A 5748-nucleotide genomic window follows, 5' to 3' on the forward strand; every position below is an offset into this window, starting at 1 on the left:
GGTCTCTCCTTGTGCCAAATATTGGATTGAGCAACGACAGAGGTGGGATCCTTCCTCCAGCTCTGGTGTTTACCCAAGGTGAAAATTGATAAAAGATTTTCACAACTCAACATCCTCCTCTTCCCCTATAAGTAAATTGGGAGGTGGAGAGGTGGAAGAAATGGGCTTTTATTTTTTTTGTACATTTGTGTCTGCTTTACATTTTAGAATTTTTCCCAGCTCACTCAGAAATCACACAGTCCAGCCCAAATCAAGCAGATGCAATGATCCTAAAAATGTACAAAGGCAAAATTCGGGTCTTAGAAAAGACATTGGGGTCAAGTTTCCGTTTCCAGCGCAATCGGCAAATTGCGCTTGCGCTTGACATTGCGCTGGTTAGGTTACAGTTCAAGTTTCCGCTAAAATGCATTTGAATAATCACAAATGTAAAATCTTCCACGAACCAGCACAATCGGTCAACGTAATAGAACGCAATTGTTTCTTTTGCATTAAAAAATATTCATTGATGTATTTAAGAGTGGTAAACTGATGCAGTTTTATTAATACAGCTGAAAATGGGTTTATCACAAAAAAAAGCATTTTTATTAAGTGTCTAGTCCTCCACCTGTGAGTAACCTGATTTTAAATCACTGAAAATAACTTTAAAAAGCTATACTGAACCATTTACTGGTTTCATTGGTGTACACTAGTCAGTTTCTTCGTAAATTAACTATTTTTAATGTCTAAAAACATGCATATTAGCGTCTGTGCCTAAGAAAACGAGCTTAATTTGAAGACCCTCCCCAAACAGCCAGGCAGACAGTATTGGCGGAAACTCGCCATCCTTGTTATTTCGATCTGGAGGCGTGGCCAGTTTTGTGGGCAGGGCCAGCTTCGGGCGCAATAATTTTTGAACCAGCGTTAAAGATGCCGGAAACTTGATTTACGCTTGATGTAACTTACACTTGATTTTCCGCGTTCTTTTGTGTGTGATTACATCCAGCGTAATTCGAGTTTCCACGCTCTATTGCGTTGGTTCAAAATCATCACCCTGAAGCCGGCCCCATCCACAAAACCAGCAACAACCCCCCGCCACCCCCCCCGCACCCCAAGCAAAATAACAAGGATGGGGTGTTTCTGCCGATACCACCCGCTTGCAGCCGTTCAGTGAGGGTCTTCAAATTAAGCTCTTTTTCTTAGGCGCAAACGCACTAGCAGGCACATTTTGAATGTTTTTAAATATTAACAAATATTTAATTTACTAAGAAACTGACTAGTGTCCAATGAAACTGGTAAATGGTTCAGTTTAGTTTATTAAGTCATTTTCATTGATTTAAAATTAGGTTACTCACAGGTGGAGGACTAGACACTCTCATTAAAAATGCTTATTTCTTGCGATAAACCCATTTTCAGCTGTATTAATAAAACTCCACCAGGTTACCACTCTTAAATACATCAATGTATATTTTTGTTGCAAAGAAAAAAAATAAATGATTACGCTCTGTTAAACTACCGGATTGTGCTGCTTCATGGAAGATTTTACTTTTGCGATTATGTTAATGCATTTTAGCGGAAACTTGAACTGTAGCCCTGCTGGCGCAATTTTCAGGTACAATTTGTGCCCCAAATTGGAAACATGGTATTTATCCCAAAGTATTAAGAGAGACTAAGGAGCAAGAATGCTCCACCCGATCCCACGTTCAAAGAACGCCAGCTGCTGCCAGATACTGATTTTCCCACCCCACCGCCAACCCCTGCCCCAGCCACCGCTACCTCCCCCCGATCGGTGCTATCTTTTCCCTGACCACCGCTACCTCCAAACCCGGTCATAATAACTTGCTTCGCAAACAAAAACTCTCTCATCTCTCCTCTTGTTCTTTTTTTTCAATTATCTTAAATTTGTGTCCTGATTGCTGACCCACCTGTCAGTGGAAACGGTTTCTCTTTGTTTGCACTATCAAAAACCCTCGTACATTTGAACATCTCTGTTAATTTTATTGATGTCAACCATGGCTCAGTGGTAGCCTTCTTGCCTCTGAGTCAGAAGGTTGTGGGTTCAGGCCCCATTCCAGAGACTTGAGTACAAAATCTAGTGCAGTACTGAGGGAGTGCTGCACTGTCGGAAGTTATGTCTTTTGGATGAGACATTAAACAGAGATCTTGTCTGCCCTCTCAGGTAAAAGATCCCATCGCACTATTTTGAAGAAAAGCAGGGGAATTCTCCCCGGTGGCCAATGTTTATTCTTCAACCAACATCAGTAAAACAGATGATCTGATCATTATCACATTGCTGTTTGTGGGACCTTGCTAAGTGCAAATTGGCTGCCACGTTTACTACATTACAATAATGAATACACTTCAAAAGTACTTCATTGGTTGTAAAGCACTTTGGGGCATCCTGAGGTTGTGAAAGGCGCTACATAAATGCAAGTCTGTTTTTCTTTCTTTAAATCTCCACTTAATCTTTTTTCCTTTAAGAAGAACAATCCTGGTTTTTCTACTGGAAAATGTTAATCTGGAATACTACTTTAAATTAAGCTGTAAGAGTAGAATAAGCAGACAGGTCCAAAGTAGTGAAAGGTAATTTTGGGACTGATATCAGGACATTCTTCTTTATGCAGAGTGATCAACACTCGAAATGTTCTTCCCGACAGCGTGGTGGAGGTGAAAACCCGAAATAATTTAAAAGCCAGTTAGATGCAGTAATGAGGGAGAAATGTAAGGTCGTTCTGGGTAGATGAATCAATCTGAGCCAAATGGATTTCTTCGTCCATAACGATCTTGTGATCAATGACCAGGGGCACTATTTAAGCTAACTGAACAAGTCAAGTTTATTAGGTAGGAGTCTTTTTTTAACCCACATTTTAAGGCTCCCATGTTATGATTCTGTCTGGTCTTCCATCTCTGGCACCTACTCCCGCCTTTATTGGCAGTACAATCTGTGAGTGTTTCCATAAACTCAGCACCTTGCTACCTTACCACCTTCAAAAGCCTTCTCCTAACCTACCTCTTCAACCATGCCTCTGTTCAACTCCCTTAATTCTTCTCTTTGGATTCTGTTTTTGTCTCTGAAATGGGGCAGTTACCATATTAACAGAACTTTATAAAAGCAAGTTGTTTATAATTAGGGTCACTGGTTTATTGGTGATTGAATAAGTCAAATTCTGTTTTTATTACAGGATTTTATGGGATTTATACCAATAATTTTGGATCTTATTCTGCAATCCTGTCCATTTTTCTGTGAAAACTACAAAGCAGTAGCCTTGGTTCTGATTACATTATTGCATCTTGCCATGTATACACATCTGGTAATTGTATATTGTACCCAGGAAAGATGCATGCAAATAGTAAAGCTGCCTCTGTCACAGGAAATTAGGCACTTTAACTTTGCAGTATGAATGTGGCCCATTCTAATTAATATTTCAGCATTTGTTACCTTTATAATCTTTCTCTCTCTCTCTCTCCTAGAAACAGGAGTCAGCCAGGTGCGATTGAACAACTTTTATTTGGTACTGAAGTTATTTTCTACTTTTTTGTAGAATCATAATTGAGCAGTATTACTTATGTTTACAATTCAGCTACCTGCTGATAACCTGGATAAATGGATAGTCGGGACAAGCTCCAGAATTTGCCCCATGCAGAAGCCATTTTTTGAAGATCATACATCCCTTCAAAAGTACAATGCCATCAACAGTGTAAAATCTTATTTGCTTTAGAGTTTTTTAAAAACAAACAATGCCTTTGTGATGGCACCAACCTCTCTGCCGTTTGCACACTTGAGTAAGTTAGTATCTGTAATCAGAGTCATATAGCACAGTAGGAGGCCATTCGGCCCTTCGTGCCTGTGCTGACTGTTGTAAAAATCTGCTTATCATACTGTTACCATTTGTGCAGCTACTGAACTATTGGCAATTACTTCTAAGCAGGAGGAAATGAAGCTTTTCCAGTCCTCTTTCCTGGTTGTAGATAAGATATAAACCAAAATTTGGCTGTACATTCAGAGGCTGTTGCTACCCAGCCACCGCAATAGATGCTTCTGGGGACTAGCTAACATGATGGATTTCCATGTTTATTAAAGGTGACAACTACATCAAATAATTGCAAGGGATAGCATCATGACATTAATGATGTTTGGAAGCACAAGCTCCAGGCTTGAAGGAAAATAATAACTGATCTTTAATCAGTGGTGTTATAAATGGGGACAGTAGTCCTTGCAATACACAGCCGACTCTCCGAGCGAAAAACCGACGGGATCGAGTGGAACATCAGTTTTACACCCAGCCTAATATTACTCTCCAGGGAGTCGATGAAGAGTAAAATCGGGCGGGATGTAAAACCAGCACTGCACCCGATCCTGTCGGTTTCCTGACGGGTGGGTTAGGTTAAAATTGCAACCCCACCGCCCCCCCCGCCCCCAAGTTTTGTCGTATCAATTGGGACTATTAACTAATAATATTTAAAACGTGATTTACTTTTTAAAAAATACTTTACAGGCTCCTCAGATGGCTTGATGAGTTTATCCAGTGAGTAGCTGCAGTGAGCCAAACATAGGAACAGGAGTAGGTCATTCTGCCCCTTGAGCCTGTTCCACCATTCAATTAGATCATGGCTGATCTGTACCTTAACTCCATTTACCCGCCTTGGTTCTGTAACCCTTAATTCCCTTGCCTAATAAAAATCTATCAATCTCAGTTTTGAAATTTTCAACTTACCCAGCCTCAACAGCTCTACGGGGAAAGAGAGCTCCAGATTTCCACTACCCTTTGTGTAAAGAAGTACTTTCTGACATCACCCCTGAACGGCCTAGCTCTAATTTTAAGTTATACCCCCTTGTTATGAACTCTCCCACCAGAGGAATTAGTTTCTCTCTATCTATCCTTTAATCATCTTAAACACTTCAATTAGATTACTCCTTAATCTTCTATACTCAAGGGAATACAAGCCTAGTCTATGCAACCTGTCCTCATAATTTAACCCTTTTAGTGGTGAATCTACGCTGCACCCCCTCCAAGGTCAATACATCCTTACTGTGGTGTGGTGCCCAGAACTGAATGCAGTACTCCAGATGGGGTCTAACCAGAGCTCTGTATAGCAGTAACATAACTTCCACCCCTTTGTATTCCAACCCTCTTGTGATAAAGGCCAACCTTCCATTAGCCTTTTTAATTATTTTTTGTACCTGTCCACTAGCTTTTAGTGATTTCTGTACTTGGACCCCTAAATCTCTCTGCTCATCCACAGTTCCTAGCTTCTCACCATTTAGAAAATACTCTGATCTATCTTTCTTAGGTCCAAAGTGGATGACCTCACACTTTCCCATATTGAACTCCATCTGCCACAGTTTTGCCCACTCACTTATTCTATCAATGCCCCTTTGCAACTTTCTGCTCCCATCTGCACTATTTACTGTGCCACCTAATTTAGTGTTGTCAGCAAACTTAGATAAACGACTCTCTATTGCTTCACCCAAGTCATTTATGAATATAGTGAAAAACTGTGGCCCCAGTACAGATCCCTGGGGGACACCACTCGTCACATCCTGTCAATTTGAGTACATACCCATTATCCCTACTCTCTGTCTCCTACCTCCTAACCAATTCCCTATCCAAGCCTATAGGTTACCACCAATTCCATGTGTTCTTATTTTTGTTAACAGTCGCTTATATGGAACCTTGTCGAATGCCTCTGGAGGTCCATATAAATAACGTTCATAAACACTTCCTTATCTACCACATTAGTTACCTCCTCAAAAAATTCAACTAGGTTCCA

The sequence above is a fragment of the Heptranchias perlo genome, chromosome 16, assembly GCF_035084215.1.
Source record: "Heptranchias perlo isolate sHepPer1 chromosome 16, sHepPer1.hap1, whole genome shotgun sequence".
Taxonomy (NCBI): domain Eukaryota; kingdom Metazoa; phylum Chordata; class Chondrichthyes; order Hexanchiformes; family Hexanchidae; genus Heptranchias; species Heptranchias perlo.